Raw genomic sequence first — 19,649 nt, forward strand, 5'->3', positions numbered from 1 at the left:
GTAGTACCTCACTTAAATAACTTGAGATTTCATTCTATTATGTAGTAGGCTGGGTATACCTTTCTAATTTTGTATTGGAGAAAGGTGTGGGGAAATTGGAGTAGTTGGTCAGGTTTATGTGCATGCTCTTTGGTGCAGCAGTGCTCAGTCCATGATGGAGAAAATGCTGAGTCCCTTCATGATCGTGTTCCTTCAATCCACAAGAGCAATTTCAGAAAGTGTACCAATGGCAGGCATTTGTCCCTCATTAATAAATGAAACAAAATGCAGAAATGCTAGGCAATCAATTTAATAAAACAGGAACTATTCAAGACCCAGCCAGCATGAAGCAATAGCAGCACACATAGATTCCATAAATGAATTGATTTATTTCTGATTTGCATTAGCTTGTTGCAAAAGCCAGAATTCTGCAAAAGGTTCAGCATGAAGCCAGCACTGCTTTCTGTAATAAAGGAAGATTATGCAGGATATTGAAGGGAAAAGAAAGAGGAAGTTAACTAATCCCAGGTGTTTTTAGAAGCAGATGCTACTAGGTTCCATAGGGCTCATGCCTTATATAAGCATTGGCTGTGAGAGGATTAGGTTTTTTAAAAAAAAAATTGTTCAGCCCCTGCCCTAGAGCCTTTAGGGATGGGTGGCATACAAGTATAGTAAGTACGTAGTAAGCAAGTAAATGATTTCTATGTAAATCATAAAAATCTCTACATTTGCCTACTCCAAAATAAACCTGTTTGGCTTCAACCTGATTTACCTAGCCTGATCTCAGAATTTAAGCAGTGTCAGTCGTAGTATTTGGAAGGGGTGGGGATAAACCATTGGGGAATTCAAAAGGCATTGGCTAGATTGATAAATCACAAAAAATCCAAAATGAAACTAGCTAGTCACTTCTGTAGCACTGCTAAGAAAACTGACTGCTATAACTAGCGCAGTGCTAGCACTTCTTAAGTATGCACTGTATATCTAATAAAAGCTTTGAGGTATCTGACACGGCCAAGGAAGATGGAAAAGGAGTTGGAGGTAAAAAAAATACAATGGATAATTTTAAAGTTCTGAATATATATATAATTCAATAAATAAATATCACTTTGCTTAGGAAAAAAAGTTATAGAAATTCTGCAACTTGTAGAGGTCTAGTTTGAAAAAATGCAATTACCACCAATTTAAGTAGCGCTTCGTTTTCCTGCAGTGGATAAGCATCAATTAACTCTTATGTTCTTTACAACCTTTGTTTCCAATTTGATGGATAATAAAGCTGCAGCTCTTGAAGCAGATCTGTCTGTGATCCTCCATACAGTAACAATGAGAACTTTTCAACTGAGCTGCACAGCTTATGAGCTAAGAAGATAAATGAAAAGAGATTAAAAGAAATAGGTGTATTTTTTTTTTAAAAAAAAGGTTTTCTTTCTTAGAACTAAAGGTAATGAAATTTGCAGGGCTTCCAAGAGTAAGTGCTGGAACAAGACTAATATGGGCCCCCTCCCTACATAGAGACACTTCTGTTTTCCTTGCACTTTTGAGTTCCAGATTTTTGAGATGACATTTCATAACAATTCATAAACGAAATGAAATATAAACTATATTCATAAATAAATGCAACTAAAGCCAAGGTGGCGCAGTGGTTAATGCACTGCAGGCTACTGCTAGATCAGCAGGTCAGGGTTCAAATCTCACCGGCTCAGGGTTGCTCAGCCTTCCATCCTCCGAGGTGGGTAAAAGAGGACCCAGATTGTTGGGGGCAATATGCTGACTCCTGTAAACCGCTTGAGAGGCCTGAAGGCTATCTCTATAAGTCTCTGCTATTGCTATTGCTAACTTGCAAACTTGAATTAATAAGTAATGAATTAAAATTCAATAAATTATTTAAATAACTACACTGAGATTCAGATTAATGAAGGTTATGTCAAACAAGGCTGCATGGCGGTTTTGCTATACACACAAAGTATAGAGCAGTGATGGCAAAACTTTTTTTGCCTCAGATGCCAAAAGCGCACACGGAAACAGCCCGTTTTCTGACCTCCAATTTGCATGTTGGGCTGTTTTTCACGGGGTGGGGGGGTGGGGAAGGGAGAGCAGAAAATGGATTAAAACCAAAGCTGAAATCAGCTGGCCAGCACCGGCATGCGTGCTGGAGCTGACAGGGCAATGCCTCGCATGCCCTCAGAAATGGCTCCACATGCCACAGGTGGCACACATACCATAGGCTCGCCATCACGAATATAGAGTGTGAAGTATATGTCCTATGTTGTTTTTCCTTTTGAATATTTGTTTTGTAAAAAAAAAATTCCCTTTATCGCCCCCCCTTTGAGCTCTATGGACCCCGGCACAATGTACTGGCTGCATCTCCCTCTCCTCAGGCCTGGCAATTTGGAATATATTATTGAAAGGTAAAACCTTTCCCTTTGCCAGGATCAAATTTCCTGTCTGGGAGATAAGAAAGGGTTCAAGGAGGTAGCTGCGTAAAAGCTGGAACTTTTTATTTGTTTATTCTCAGGAAAGTGAGCGTCAGACTGGGTCAGCGTTCCTGGGGCTAACGACTTCAAAACTCTTGAGTAAACACTTTTTCCTTTCAGGTCTTTTGATTTTCTTTTGTGTATGATTGATTTAAGGTCCGGTTTTTCTGTGTTCGGGTTCTGATTTCAAGGTGTTAAATCCTGTTTTCCGGTTCTTCTGGCGGTTTTGAGTGAGTGATTGTTTTATGGTCCAATCTCCGTTTTTCCTAGCCCTTTGTTGCTGCTTGTTCTTTGTAATTAATCTGTTTGTGTATTTTTGCAACACCCTGGGCTTTCTGTTTTATGCTTAGCTAACGTCCTTAGGTTTGTTTGTTTGTTTTCTTTTTTTCCTTTGCTATCGTTCCTATCACTCATCTCCTCCCATTGATGACTGTAGGACTGTAACTTTGTTGCTGTACCTTATGATTCTTGACAAATATATCTTGTCTTTTTATGTACACTGAAAGCGTATGCACCAAAGGCAAATTCCTTGTGTGTCCAATCACACTTGGCCAATAAAATTCTATTCTATTCTATTCTATTCTATCGTGGTTTAATTTCTTTCTTCCTGCATGTCCTGTTTCTTCATGCATCTTTTACTGCATTCTGGTAAATGTATTTCCTTTTGGAGGTTTGTTTTATAGCCTTTTCCTATTCCAATGTGCTTGGGGTTTTGATTTCTTCAGCTTGGGGTATTTGAAAGACAAAGTTTGTATTTGGTTTCTGTTTCTCATCTATTTAGTTTAAAAGAGGAGGGGTCTTAGCTAGCTTTGGGGCTTTTTTCTGTGTGTCAGGCTTGTTTGAATGCTGCTGGCTGATGTAATACTCCCAGGTGCCAAGTCCTACCTTTGTTATGAAAAATAGACTGGCTCAGGCCTTAATGGCCCATTGGCAAAAGGGTGTGTGTGTGTCTTCTTGCCTCTCTGAGTTTTTACTTCCTTTTTAGGGGAAATATTCTGCCCTGTTTGTATATCCTAAAATATTTCTTTTTTTTCTTTCTCTTTGGAGAGGGTGGGTCATAACAATAGTAATGTTAAACTTTTGTTATTATTTAATAACAATATTGTTGCTATTCAGTTATTATTCAATTATTGATTTTATCCTTGTCATAAATGGAGTTGATCAGATTATATAGAAGCTGTCATATGAATGTTGAATGAAAGAACAAATGAAATTACTTAAAAAATAGAAGACCTTGCCTTCCTCTTGTTCATATCAGAGTGTATATTATTAACTACTCTTACTACATTTGCAAATCTTCAGTTGAGATGAGAATGCAAAATGGTACCTTTACGGCAAAGTGGATATGAAGCCCAACACACAAACCAGAAGTCTATTCCCAAACTTCTGGTTTGCATGTTGCGTTGTTTTTCGCCTTCTGGAGGCTTCAGGGAAGCTCTGGAGGGCGAAAAACAGCCAAAAATGAAGGCCAAAATTAGCTGGCCAACGTGCGCATGTGCGCTGGAGCTGACAGGGCAACACCTTGCATGCCCTAAGAAATGGCTCTACGTGCCACCTGTGGCACATGTGTGATAGGTTCACCATCATGGCTATAGGGTTTCCTGCCTGAGCAGGAGGTTGGACTAGAAGACCTCCAAGGTCCTTTCAAACTCTGTTATTCTAATTCTAGTTCTCATTTTTTTAAACATAATGCACTGATGATATTATCTAGTTGCTCAATGAATAATTGCAAACAATAAAGCTCAGAATACCAAGGATTCCATAGTTCAACCCTGAGCTACCTATATTTCTTCCTAGAAACCGCTGGACTATTTTCTGGCCTATGTAGAATCTGCTTTCATTTTATATAGTCATGTATTTAAAAACAAATGTCTACTTTGAATACTATGGATTTTGCACAGTAAATAAGCCAGCATGAAAGCCTAGCATTCCAGGAAGGCCCCTTCTCACTCCCCCACCCACATTCTCCTCAAGACAGAAGGTAACTCAAAAGGCTAGAATATTGACAGGAGAACCTATCACATTTATACTACCACCCCCCGCCAATATACCGTATTTTTGGAGTATAAGACGCACCAAGGTTTTGAAGAGGCAATTTTTTTAAAAAAGTAGGCAAGTAGATAGAGGGATAGAGAGGAAGAGAAAGAGAAATACATTAGGTAGGGAGGGAGAGAGAGAGTAGTAGGTAGGTAGATAAAGGAATAGAGAGAGAGAAATAGAGAGAGAGAGAGAGAGAAATACAGTAGGTAAGTAGGAGAGAGTGTGTGTGTAGGTAGGTAGGTAGAAGGATAGAGAGAGAGAAATACAGTAGATAGATAGGGGGAGAGTAGGTAGGTTGGTAGGTAGAGGGATAGAGAGAGAGAAATAGAGAGAAAGGGAGAGAAATACAGTAAATAGACAGGGAGAGAGAGAGTTGGTAGGTAGGTACACAGAGGGATAGAGAGAGAGAGAGAAAAATAGAGTAGGTAGACAGGGAGAGAGAGAGTAGGTAGGTAGGTAGATGTTTCCAGTTGTATTTATCCATGTGCTGGAGAAGGAAATCGCTGACAATCTGCAGCACCTAACACTTTGTTTCTGCTGGCACAGCACTTGATCAACAAAAATTTTCATACAATGCAAAATAGTATTGTAATATTTTTTTTATTTCAACATAACTACAATTTACAAATATAAATTGTAACTGTTGCCAAACATCAAAATTTTGATCACGTGACCATGAGGATGCTGCAATGGTCGCTAAGTGTGAAAATGGTCGCTAAGTGTGAAAAATGGACATCAGTCACTTTTTTCAATGCCATTGAAACTTTGGTCACTATACCACCTTTCTGGCCCCAGTTCTTAAGTGAATAACTGCAGCTGATAAGTTAGTAACATAAGTGAATCTGGTTTCCCCATTTGACTTTGTCAAAAGGTAATTATATGACCCCAGGACACTGAAACCATCATAAATACGAATCTGTTGCCAAACATCAAAATTTTGATCATGTGACCATGAGGATGTTGCAACGGTCTCTAAGTGTGAAAATGGTCGCTAAGTGTGAAAAATGGTCATCAGTCACTTTTTTCAATGCCATTGTAACTTTGGTCATTAAGCCCATTATACCACCTTTCTTGCCACAGTTCTTAAGTGAATAACTGCAGCTGGTATTTTGAATCTTTTTTAAAATAGCCTAAGACAATTTAAAAAAGAATCCACACAGAATAAATTGAAGTAAAACATTTCAAACTATTCTTTGCACAATATATTTCAAAGTATTGTGCATAGAATTTTTAAACATAGTTTTACTTCAATTTATTTTGGATAGAATCTTTTTTAAAATAGTCTAAGACAATTTAAAAAAGAATCCACACAGAATTTTTAAAAATCCTATGCACAATAAATAAGATATTATTTTAAAATACATTAAAAAAAGAAAAGAAAAAAACCCAGGTCACTTACCAGCAGGCTTACACTCCAAGTAAACCCAGAATGATGTAGATGTTAATGCAAAGAACTGAGCAAATTGAAATGGTGAAATTAGTCAGGGAAATATTTTTCAAAGAAACTTTGCCACCATTTTGGAGCAGACCTCCAACCTCCGTGCCCCTCCCCTCCAGAAAATCCAGGAAGTAACAGTCGCTTCCCTCTCTAGCCATGTGTTTCCTGGAGCTCTATGGTACTTGGTCATTTTTTCTTATAAAAGTGAGTAAAAGGGGCCGGGGGGGGGTCCGTTTTGTTGCTTTAACGTTTTAATATCTTAAATGAAAGTACTGAGACAGAGACAGAGAGGGATTAGACAGGGTGTCTTTTGTCTTGCCCCGTTTAGGATTTCTTAAGCAAATCCACTGGGCTTTCAACATGAAGCCATAAAATTGGGACTTTTTAAAAACGGGCCGGGACACGGGACAAATTGTTATAAAGCGTGATTATCCCACTGAAATTGGGACATCTGGTCACCTTAGCCATCAGGTGCTTTGGACAATAAAATGCTTTTCCTTCGCTGTTCCTGCAAATGCCCCCAGCTCCATCACCAGTTCCTCCTGCCTTCCTGCTTTCTCTGTTGCAATGTGTATTTCCTGCACAGTGCACAGATAACTTCCAGAACTTCTTTTCAACAATATAAAACAGTTACCTATTAAAATGTTTGTAAAGTCCATAATATTCAGATAACAAAAAAACATTTAACATATTTTAAAAGGCGATAAATTGAACCAGACAAAACCATGAACATATTCTTTAAAGAACTAGATAAGCCAGTTGGCAGATAATAGTTTTAAGATTAATATCTGTCAGTCCTGAGTCATAACAACAAGAGGGAGAGAAGACAGAGGGGCTGTATTGTCAGAACAAGGGAGATCTTAGAATGGGCCAAAATAATTTTTCTGTAAATAAAGTTATTGCGCAAAGTAATAGGATATAAACAGACATCTGGAATCAGTAGTTTAGGACAAAAATAACATCAGTATTCAATGTTATTGTATTTGTATTACTTCTCTTTAAACTTGGAAGCCAAGAGAACCAAATAGAAAATTCAGAAGATTTAACATCATTCATTTACTGCTATTGCAAAGATTTGGTAACACTCTTTTGAAATGAAAATCCATGCATTTTTTTAACAAGATGTTTCCAGCCAAATACATTGATATTCTAGGCATTTAAGGGCAGTACAGAAAATTGCTTGAAATGCCAAATTTCCATGTACCTAGTTTAATATACAGTGTTGAAGATCAGAGGGGAATAAATCAGTAATCCAACAAACATAAAATAATCAATTTTTCTAGTAACCACAAACACATTAATCCTAAAGGATTGGGGGGGGGTGAGGTAGAGGAGGAGGTCTCCTAAATTATCCAAGGGAGCTGCTGTATGTCATCCAGACATCTATAAATTGATAAAACTAAAATTCCACAAAAATCATGTGCAGTATGAAAAAAAATGCTTCTGTGCATGCGCAGAAGCAAAAAACAAGATGACACCACCAAGAGAACCAGTTCAGGGGAGTGGCAGGCCAAGTTACTACCTACTCGGCCAAACCGGTCTGAAGCAGTAGGAACCCTCCTCTGCTCTTAATTCATATATAGTAAAATATATGAATTAAGAGAAATTCATATATTTTATTTATTGAAAAATTACCACAACTGTTTCTTACAGGCTGTGTTCAAACCACAAACTATCCAAACTTATTTTAGTCTTGTATTTTGATGAATCCAACAGATGTGGTTAATTTCTGGTTCATTCAAATTCAGAAAGCATGAGAACATAGCTATTTTATCTTTGGCCAAAAACTAGTCTGAGACCAGATAATTTTTTCTGAGACCAGAGATATACAAATATATTTATCTTTGTGAATGCCAGAAATGAGGAAATACCAGGCTCTTGATTCTTATTCATTATTCATATTTTTACCTTATTCATATTTTTTTAGTCCAGATTCCAAAGCATTTTTGGGAGAAAAATTGTGCTGGTAATAAACTAGTATATTCTGCAATGCATAATATCATAATGTAATTGTGTTCTTCTTCTGTAAAACTGTAATGTAATTGTGTAATTGTATTCTTCTTCTGTAAAACTGTAATGTAATTGTGTTCTTCTTCTGTAAATCTTCTGAGATAAACTAAAGCACTTGATGGTATTTTCTTTCCCCACAGCTTTTGAAGAGAACAAGAAAAAGTTGCTTAGTGGGTTTGACTTTTGATTCTATCTGTAAAAATAGTCTATGAATCCCAGAACATCAGCGGACTTGCTATTCAGTGCTGGAGGAAGGTCACTCCTCCTAGTTCCTATAAATTATGGCTGCTGAGGTTCTAAACAAGATGGTGAGGGTTGTACTGCATCCAGTAGGCATCTTTCCTTGAAACTATGAAGTCAATTCATGTGTTTTTGTTCCTCATCTTGGCATGTTGGTGTGGCTCAGATAAGTATTATTATTGTCACCTATGACTAATGCAATTAAACTTGCAATTTTAATAATAAATGTTACTGGAACCCCATGTTTATAAATTTAGTCGAGCTAAAATTAATAGCATTAAACTGGTTTTGTTGGAGTGTCTCAAAAATTCGGAAACTTATAAATTGAGATTTAAATTTATTTATTTGGAATTTTTCATATAATTTATTAAATTCTACAGAACACCCAAGTCCAAATAATTTTCTTGGCAATCCCATAACCTGACAGTGATTTAAATATGAAATAGGAAGTGTTTTACAAAAAACCCTTCTACTTCCCTGGCATTCAAAAATTAACCCTCAAAATTCAATTTCCTGATGGTTTATAGTAAACTGTCCAGGTAAGTGGCAGTCCCTAGCTGACTATATCTCAACTTGAAAGGTTAAATAGGGCCAGACCTGGTTAGTGCTTCTAAGAGAGTCTATCAAGAAATCCCAGAGCTGTAAACTAAAATATCCTGGAACATGACAATAGAAAACCATTTCCAATCGTTATCAAGGAAACTTCATGAATGTGCCTGTGAAATCTCCAGGAGCCGAACTCAATTCTAAGGAAATGTAATATTTACCTTTTAAAGTGAGTTACAATATGTGTGCAATTGTATGTATTCCAGAGGCGTGCTTTCAACACCAAATTATATACATGCTCATGTATATTGTTTCTGTCCCCCCATCCCCTAAAATTGTTTATGGAATGTTTACCCTGTCAGATAGGACACATCATATCTGAAAAAGAGAAGACATGACTAATTATTAGGGATTCTCTGATAAATTAACTCAATATCCTGGCTTCAATAAATGTTAAAAATAGAAAGATTCAATATGAAAAGAGTGTCAAACTATTTCCTTAATCATGCATAATTTGCTCTTTTCTTCCTTCAAAATTAGTTTTCTCGACCTGTTCAAATATTCAGAACCTTGTACTGAAAGAAATCTTCCATTCGGATGATGAAGTGAGAGAAGAACTTTTAAAGTACACTAATGATGATAATGCCATCAATACAGCACTCAAAATGAAAAACCATCTCTCCGGGTTTTCACTTGTCGAAAAATATGCCATTGAGATTCTCATGGTAATTATATTGCTATGAATATCTTGTTTTTGTTTTTGTTCTTTGCAATTGAATCTCAGCACTAATAGTTCTATATAATATGTTTATGACCTCTACATAAATTTCTTATGAGGACAATGAGATGTTCTGGGAGTCCAACAACTACATACTGAACAAAAACAAAAACCAGAATCACACAGGCTTCCGAAGGTCAAAAATCTGTTTTCTGAGTGCAGTGAGCTGTAATCCTCCATTTGTGGCTGAACTACAACTCTGAATTATAGAAGAGGGTCAGAAATATATCCAGTGTAGTTCAGAGGATTTATTTTTTCAGGGAAGGGGCACTTTTTATAATTCTTCTAACAAGGAAATAAATGGCTGGTGATGAAGCAGATTGCAATGACTTCTTTTTCATCTAGCTGTTCTCTAATATTTAGCATCACCTAATATTGTATGCTGGTTGGAGTTGTTAGCAACTGAAATTCAACAACATTTGGTGAACTATAGTTGTCTTTCCTTGCCCTAGATTATTTCATGATATTGTTTATATCATATAAATACAAAGTAGATCTGTGATTAACTCTTCCATACTTTTTTATAAATACGAAACAAAGATGAAGGCTATCAAATAGACTATGGAGTAGAATTTAATTGCTGGGTTCCACTAACTGGGCACTTCCCAGAATTCTTCAAAGCATAACTAAGACTGAATTCATATTGTAATTCTGGAACTGAACCTCTTTTCAACTGTTAATATCTTGTATCAGTAAAAGCTGTCATCCTACCTCAAATTCTTTCAGATTCAATCCAGCACACCTTCCCCTATGTTTTCCACATATAAATGTGCCAGTTATCCAATTTTCCATTCCTTCTTGCCCAATAGGTAGAATTCAGGACTACCAAATTTTCTTAGAGTGTGACCATCAGTAGCATTTGTAGAGGCTCTATATCAGTGGTGGGTTTTCTGCCGGTTTGCACCGGATCAGGAGAACCAGATGGTGAAATTTACAAATCCGGTGCAAGGAGGTTCCACTGGTGGACCCGGAAGTAAGTTCTGGAACACTTTCCCCGTCCGTGTCCCTGTGCTGAGAAAAGCGCTGTGCATGAAGGTGCCTACTGGTGGGCAGGCGTCCTAGAACCTGCCTGCCAGCAAAGGACTTAAACGGAATCGCTTTTCTGAGCATGGGGAGACACACAGTAGTTTGCGCCGTCCGTCTCCCCGTGCTGAGAAAAGCGCTGTGGATGGAGGTCCCTTACTGGCGGGTAGGCATCCTAGAACCTGCCTGTCAGTGCCGCGCCAACTTCTCCAGTCTGCTGCACCCGAGCTGGTGAAGCGTCCGCAACCGCCCACCCATCGCCAGGGAGACAGCCAGTGCAGGTGAGCCATGTGGTTGCTCCAATCGCAACGGGCGCTCCACCAGCTCGGGTGCAGCCGGACTGGAGAAGTTTCTCTTCTCAGAAATGTCTTCTCAGCGAAGCTGTGGCAGCCTGCCTGTCCCTTTCAGGTGGGAGGGAGGAGGCCAGGGGGAGCATAAAGGAGCCGCAGCTCCTCTGTGAATGAAGGGAGAGGAAAAAAGTTGGGATTCTCCCTGCTGCAGCCTTTAAATGGCAGAGAAGTCGAACTCTCCCCCCCCCCTTCACAGAGGAGTTGCTGCTCCCTTTATGTGAATGTGTGATATTTTGCAAAGACTGGGAAATCTCTCATGCAGTCTCTGAACAAGAAAAATGTATTTGCATGTTAATGGGGAAACAGGTGGGCTAATTATAATCTTAAACTATGTTTGGCTTACAATACAGATAATTTAGTGCGAAGCTGTGCACAACAGTATTAGATTTCTGTGGTTTTATCTTCTTGATTGGTTTTGGGGAGAGCTATGGAAAGCTAAAACAAATGCTGTGTAACAAGGAAGCGTGAAACATTCCTTTGATTCATTGGAGAATTAATACCAAACATTATTTAGAGAAGTTTCATATCATGCAACTTACATCAAAACTGTTTCACATGCCCTTAATCTTGGGGCAGGGGGAGAGACAATAGTGAACATCTAGGAAGTAGGGTAGTAGTGGCAAATATCTCAGAATAATACTTTGATGCAACTATTATAAATTGTTCAGCAATAATTTAACTAAAAGAATTGTGCATACTATATATAAATTGTTACTTCTTAGCAGGAAGTCCAATATTTTTTTTCTTTGGATTTTCCCATTTGGCTGAGTTTTTCAGTACTCCAACATACTATTCTTTTTATTGGGGATATATTTATGAATTTATTTTTTTAAGCAACAGGCCAGAACCTGTTCATATTAATAAGTGTTTTTTTAGCAATAATGATTACATTGAATATTATATTAATATATAAAGCATGTGATATGGTTCCAGGATCAGAGCTAGTCTATATTTGAATGGCCTGAAGGTGTGTTAATATTCAAGGAAGCTAAAGCTGCAATCTAGGGAAGGCAGTTCTTGGTCCTCTAAGTACTTCGAAAATAGACCACCTGTGAACCATATGTAAAACGACCCTGATCGCCCATATAGAAGAAAGTATGAAATAGGCTTGTATAAATCATTTGGTGGGATTTCAAAGCATTGGAAAGTTGTGGGAGTACTTTGGAACATCTGCTTCATTGACTAGATCTGGAGGAGTGATCCGAGCCCTGTAAAATAACTTGCCTAGCTTTAGTACAAATGCTAGGACTGCATGGTACTTTGGATTCTGTTCCAAACAAAGTACTAAAGAGAATACAAGACTGTACATATAGTACCCCACCCACAACTCTTTAAAGTAGATATTTCATGAATCCAGGAAAAAGGTGCCGCTGCTTTAAAAGTACCAAGTAAATGCTGTGGGCTTTATATTCCTATATATTTAAAAACAGTGCATAGCTCTAACAACATTATTATTTAACAAATTTAAGTTGTTGCCATTGCTTTGAAGTTAAATTCAGGTGTATGGATGCCTCTTTCTTTCTGTGTAATTTATACCTCTATCTTGACTGGGAATGCTGACATCATCTTGGCCACACCCACCCGGTCACATGGCCAGCAAGCCACTCCCAGCTGGTCACATGGCTGGCAAGCCACTCCCACCCGGTCACATGGCTGGCAAGCCACTCCCACCCAGTCACATGGCTGGCAAGCCACTCCCACAAAGCAGGCCACACCCAGAGTAGGTTCCAAAATTTTTGAAACCCACCACTGCTCTACATCCTAACAAGGGACAGCCTTGGCCAATTTGTGGAGACTCCTGGCTTGGTGGCCTTTTCCCTTCTTGCTCTTCCTCCCTGTTTGCATAGTTAATGGAATAATACATCTATCTCAGGATAATGTTTTATGGTCAGCAAGAAAAACATGACCGCTAATATGTCTAGCATAACATCTTTAATGCCACAAAGGGCCATGATGCTCCTATGACCTTAGATGAAGATTAGCCTGAGTACAGTATGCAGACTTCAGCAGAATTTTTATAAATTGTTATTTTTTATAAGGCTTTAATTGACTCAAAACACTGCCTTCTGCATTTAAGCTGATTTTTCTTCCATTTATTTACTTTCAGATAAGATATTGGCAGGGAAGTGCTGATCATCTGAGGAATTTGAATTTTCAAAGAAAAATATAAAAAGCCTACAATTTAATTACTAACAGTAATCAAAAAATACTGAAAGAACACTGCACCCTGTCACCTTGAGCTTCTATAGACAAAGAAGTTCAAATTTTCATATATAAAATGTTCATCAAGAATATTCCAAATGATTTAAAGGCCTTGTTTCATTAAGCTCATGGTAATTTTCAAGTTCTGTTTTATGATTACCTGACAACTGCTGTTGCTTACTTTTATTTAGTTATAAGGATGCCGATAAAAATTTTATTAGGATAAAAAAGTGCCCTCTGAATAAAGGCTTATCAAATTCATAAAATAGCATTCACAAAAATTAATAAAGCCTATTTCAAACAATATATGTGTGCGTAGCAAATTTGTATGCAATTCAATCCAAATAACTCTTTGACAACTTACATAAATGGAAACCCACTGTAGAATAAAAACCAACCTAATGTAAACATTCAGATTTAAAACAGAACACAGATATCTGGAAAAATATTAGTGAATATTATTGTTTTAAGGAGCATTTTTTTAAGACCCTCAGAAACAAATCTTAATTTATGCTGGCAGATAATAGGCTTCACAAGTGTGCTACTATCATGGATGGGTGGAAAGTTTTGAACTCACCAATCCGATGTTTTCTAGATACATAAGCGAAATGGAACTCTACAACAAACCTCAAATTTTAGGCATTCATCTCCCTAGGGTTAAGGCTTTAATGTTTTGCGTTTTATATTGCAAATACATTATAATAGTACAGTTATCACTACAATGCAAAATCATCATATATTTTAGCCACTTTTCAACCTGCAGTGTTCAGGAAGTTATATTGTATACCAACTGGCATATGCAGACCTCTTTAAAACAAATCTATATGAAGCAAAAAACCAAACAATTTAGCCTGGATTATAATTAGGATATCAAAAAAGATCATCAAAGTGAAATCCATCTGGGACAGAGCTAACCTAATTGTAAAGTATGAGCTAGCAACAATCAATCAATCAGCATTGGCTAAGTTTTCTCAGTTAATACTCTCAAATTATGTACTTTATTTTACAAAGTATGCAACCAGAGTCCTCAGTTTCTATACTCAATGCATCTCCCTTCTGTTAGGATAAGTCTTAACAGTCCATCTCATGAATTTCTGGGAAATTGTAATGTTAACTTCAAGTTTAATTGTATAGAAAACTCTTGTCTTTCTAAGCAATAGCCTAATTTATGTGTAGGAAGGTCAAAATAATACTTTGGGCTCTATGACTATTTGTGAAACTGAAATAAAGAAAAGCCTCCAGCAGAAAAAAGGGGAAACTTATTGGTGGGTGTGATATCAAAAGTCAACCTTGCCAGCGTTTATCTATGCCAAAAGATACATCATATTGACAATGCTGTCATCCATTCTTTATTTGGAAACCTCTCATAAATGAAGAGGTTCTACTGGCAGTGGCTTGTTTTAAGCCCCCATCTCCACTTTGGTCAGCAATATCTCATTTCAAATATCATTTCAATTCAACGAATATTGCTGTACAACTCACAGTCTATTGATGTGGATGCTTAAGGAGCAGCCTATGCACTGGAAAATTCTTGCTCCACCTCGCCTTATGACTCCTCTGCTCCTGTTCTTGTAACGTCTTAGGACAGTTATAAAAAGCTGTTAGTTTGCTGGAATACTAGCATTATAAAGTGCAGGTATTTGGAGGGCAAGTAAGTTTTGTTGTTGACCTGGAAGCTTTTTAGGATTTTCAATAAACATGTTTACATTTTTAAAAAACTCTTCCTGTGGTATAGGTTCCTTTCACATTTTCTCTGGTATATTTTGCAGGCGGCCAACACACAGAAGTAGCCTCTCTTTTGTGTGTGTGTGTGTGTGACATAGGGAAGAGAAGTTTGTTTAGATTAGTGCTCAGTGAAATCTAAGGGGACAAGTAGATCACTCCAGAGGTGGCATTTCAGCCACCAATTCTAACAGGTTATGGAGAACCGGTACCGGAAATTAGTTTGGAGAATTGGCAAATAGGCTGGGCCCGCCCCTGCTGTCTCCCAGCTGATCATCTTTTGTTGTCCTGACCAGGAGACTGGAGCTGGAAAGCAGGTTAGTGGGGTGGGAAGGGAATGGGGATTTTGTAATAACCTTCCCCCAGGAGAGGGGTGGGAATAGGGATTTTGCAGTATCCTTCCCCTGCCGCACCCACCAAGCCACGTCATGCCCACAAAGCCATACCACAGAACTGGTAGTAAAAAATGTTGAATCCAACCACTGGATCACTTTCTTTTTGGGCATTTTGACCTGATACCAATTATGCACTGAGAGGCCTCTCTCTGCTCGGCCATTGGCCAGAAAGGGTAAATGATGGTTGTCTGACGGTGCTCTTTAAACTTTAGATTCGTAAAGATGTAGAACTGTCAATGCAGATAGCATCGTAACATCCAAATAAACTTCAAATAATCCAAAGTGCCCAAATCACTACCAAGAGTGTTTTAAACTGAGCTGAAAAGAATTAACCAATGGAAAGTCTGATGATCTGCAGGACCACATCTTTCCTCACACAGTTCAAGCTAAAGACTGTCTCTCTGTAAGCAATAGTCATTCTCTGCAAACTGCTCAGCTTCTAATGGGAGGAGGCTGTTGATTGTACTGAAGCCATATATAGCCGTACGTACGTACGTACATACATATAGATCACTATGTACACTGTCTACATACATATATACACACATACATACACACACACACACAAATATATATATATATACCATATATATATACTCCGTATACTACATTTGTACCTTATCCATCACTTTCTTCTCCCTCTCTCCTCCTCCTCCCTACCTCCTTTCTTCCCTCTATCATCCTTTTCTTCTCTACTTCCCCTTCCTCTCTCCTTCTCCTCTCTCTCCTTTCCACTCCTTCTTTCTCTCCTCCTCTCCCCCCCCCCTGCCCTCTCTCCTATCGCTCTCTTCTTCCCTACCTCTCTCCTCTCTTCCACATTCTATACTGAAGCCATTTCTTGTTTTTGGTGCTTTTTATCAAAGATCTGGACATTTCTCCATCCAACATTCTGTGTGTCAAATGAGTTGGTAAATCTTACTTCAGGCAATTATGTTTCCATGAATGCCTTTCTCCAAAGCAATGTGAAGTTAAAACTTTCATTATTCTTTTGATATTGAAGTCAACATGGGAAAGAATAAAGTTCTCTCATTTTTAATCAAACCTGGGTGAGCAAATACAGGTAGTCCTCAACTTACAACAGTTCATTTAGTGACCATTCAAAGTTAGAATAGCATTGAAACAAGTGTTTTTCACACCACCATTGCAGCATCCCTGTGGTCATGTGATCAAAATTCAGCTGCTTGGCAACTGACTCATGTTTATGATGATTAAGTGTCCTGGGGTTTTGAGAGCACTTTTTGCAATATTTTGACAAAGTCAATGAGGAAGCCAGGTTCATTTAATAACTGTGTTACTAACTAACAACTGCAGTGATTCACTTAACCATGGTGGCAAGTAAAGTTGTAAAATGAGGCAAAACTTAATAAATATCTCGTTAGCAGAAATGTTGGACTCAATTGTGGTCAAAATTGTGGTCAGTTGCATAACTAGGATATGTAAGTTCCCTTTCACCTCTGTTGCCTGGGACAAAGTATTAGGAAAGAAGCAGACTTGGTTTCTCCCAATAGCTATGTGTAGGAGTGCAAGAGTAGTCTAAGATTGTTTTACACGATAGGCTGCAGTAGAAAGTGTGAGACCGTGCCTTTAGATACTTACATGTATGCACCAGATTCAGTACATTAGACACAATTGAAGATATACAAAATATGTGTATCTTTTCTTGCATTTATTTAATAAGATACAGGTTTGCATTGTTGTAATTTTGGTAACCGTATAGTCTGGGTTAAGAAAAGAGAATTCTTCTGTTTTGATCAAAATATACATTTCCATTCATACAATGCATAAAAATGCAAGTGAGTTTCATTTTTGTGAGAACCATAAATTTGCTAAGATTTTATTTGTTTTGGGGGGAAGGTCACCTTAAGAGATAACATTATCTGTTTCAATATATGCAATTTTGTATGGGAAGTATTGCTTACATGGTTCTTTGTTCTGTGTTATACTTAACTAATGATCACCACATTCCCAAAACTATGCTTTAGACTATAATCCATATGGGAACCCTACAAATCTAAGAGATTAAACATAATATTAAATACAGTTTTGTGAAGACTGTTTTCCTCTAGACTTCTGAAAATCTCTAGATAAAGAATATCAGCTTTAACTGAAACACAATGATTATTCAAAAGGATATCAAATGTCTTATTTATTCTACATGCAGGCTATCCCTAAATCTTAAAGTCATCTTTTGGCAGAAATTAAAAGTAGTGGCCTGTGACTTCATCTAAAGTAGTATTTTAGACATGTCCAAAGATGTATGGAGTCCATCTTTTTTTTAAGTCTGGAATTGCAGGCCATCATACTGATATAAATGTTATAAATTTTGTGAATTTAGCCCTCTGAGCTTCAAAGTATTTTGTATGAATTTATCAGTTTCTCCCCAGCATCCTTTCATCACTCTGTAGTCTTGTTGTTTAAAAAAAATCAAATGGACAAATGTACTTATTCAGAAGTGATGCCAAATGAAAGAGTTGTAGCTTTAGCTGTCAAAAGACATTACGCAACTTTCCTTTCTTAGTGGATTTTCTCTAGAAGAAAGAGAAAGAAATGGTAAGGAAACACAGGTATAATCTAGATGAAAAATAGTATATTTAGACCCCAAGCAAATTTATTTATTAGTGTGAATTATTGCTATGTATTTTCAGAATGTGTTGGTCTAACAGATTTTCACCTCCAAGGCAAATAGTATTAGAAGAAATTTGCCTAGGAAAATATAGGTGTGTGTGTGTAAGGAAAGATCAGTGCCCTTTTCCCATCCAAGCCTTTCTTTTACAATATAAGAAATTACATTAGGAGACCTAATCATGGATCTCTCACATATATAGATTCACCCTAATTCCTGACACACAGTATAGACTTTCCTACTTGTTCTTTGGGTTCTAGAACACTAAGTAGTACTATGAAGGCAATTGTTTGTTTCTATGACACTTTCATGAAGATTCTTCTTATGCCCTCATGGAGGGGAGGGCAAGTCCTTGCAAATAGAGATGGGTCCTGACTGGCCAGCATTCCATCTTCTCTTTGACCCACCCATAGCCTGTTGAACAGAAGTAAGGAAAGATATAACAGACAAGAAGTTACTCATATACGTCCAATATCCCAAGGCGAAAGGTGAATTAACGTTCGATGTTTAAGAAGATCTTATATTCCTCGTTTCTCTCCCATTCCTTTTTATAGTGTAGTTAATTTCTATGAGTCTTTAGAAATTAATGCCAACTGGAAGCTTGATATGGGTTATAAGGAACTGCAGAATACATCAATTTAATAATGAACCAAATAAATTACTATATAAATAGAGGGAGACAAATTTCAAAATAGCCTAAATACTGTCTTCAGATTAATCACATGCCAGACTTCTTTTTTTTAATCCCTTAATTAAATTTAGGTTTAAGCTCCCGTTTTTTTCTAACAAAGAAGGGCAGCTCAAACTCTTCTTTGCATTGTCCTCTTGGTCTTTGGTTATCTTCTATAATTACACCTCTCTCTGAGTCCATTAAACTGATAAATCAATGCAGCCAAATGGTTGGCTTTAAGAAAAGCTGCCCAGTATCTTTTAATTGTTAACATTCAGATCCTTTATTTGGAAGCAAGTCTTGTATAATTCTGTCAAACTATTTATGTATGTATGTATGTAGGATGTGTATGTGTGTATTATGTATGTGTTTGGGAAGATATATACTTTCTCTTGAGAGCAGGCAACAGAATTTCATTTTCAATGTGAGCCAGTATGCTCACAGTAAAAAAAAAAAGAAGTTATCTTGTCTATCTTATTTCTAGGTTAAAGGCTTTTTGTTAGGAGCCAGCTTGTGATCTATTTGGTTAGTTTTATCATGCACCTCGCTGGTTAGGTTCTTAATGACATACTTTGTAAAAAATTTATCGCCAGTTTTAATTTAGTATGCCCAAGTCACATTTAGGACCAAACTGATCTGTCCTTGTAAAACTGTTTGTTGAGTCATCTACTTTAACAATTGAAATGTGTTAAAAACCTGTTGAGTTTGTTAAAATGTTCTATAATAGCCTGAATCTTTTGATGTATGTTGAGTAAGAGACTGTGTACTTCAAAAGTTGTCAGGCTAATCCAGAAAGTCTTAGCAAACAGACATCCATCTGATGAAGTGAGGGGTTACTTCATTTTTAATAAATATGTTAGTCTGAAATGATGCTACTAGACTCCTGATTTCTGGCTACCACAGACCTGAACACATCATTCCTTCTACAATGTCTGCCAGTTCTATGAAATATAACCAAACAACATTCTGAAAAAATAAATTAGGTATGTAATCGTAAATACTTGTATAGGTGAGTTCAATCCAGAAAAATCAATATACATTCTTCAGGAAAAAGTGTTTAGGAGTCAGCATTTAGTGATAAATTTATTTTTGCCCATTACTGGAAGACTTGAAAAATCTTGTTGGTGACAGATTGTAATAGAGAAATCTATCTACAAGATGG

The 19,649-nt window shown here is 37.3% G+C and overlaps 1 protein-coding gene across 2 annotated transcripts in view; it reads left to right on the forward strand.

Moving 5' to 3' along the window:
* The first annotated feature begins 2,292 nt into the window (after positions 1-2,292).
* Positions 2,293-19,649, forward strand: part of ODF3 (outer dense fiber of sperm tails 3) — a 33,997-nt gene continuing 16,640 nt past the window's right edge. The window contains exon 1 of one of the 2 annotated variants that reach the window (XM_032209533.1): positions 2,293-2,680. The gene's annotated coding sequence lies outside the window, so the exon portion shown is untranslated. Of the gene's footprint in view, positions 2,681-9,362; positions 9,450-19,649 lie in introns of those variants that run through there. The other variant, XM_032209525.1, reaches the window with a different exon arrangement.

Source organism: Thamnophis elegans, chromosome 1 (assembly GCF_009769535.1).
Source record: "Thamnophis elegans isolate rThaEle1 chromosome 1, rThaEle1.pri, whole genome shotgun sequence".
Classification (NCBI taxonomy): Eukaryota; Metazoa; Chordata; class Lepidosauria; order Squamata; family Colubridae; genus Thamnophis; species Thamnophis elegans.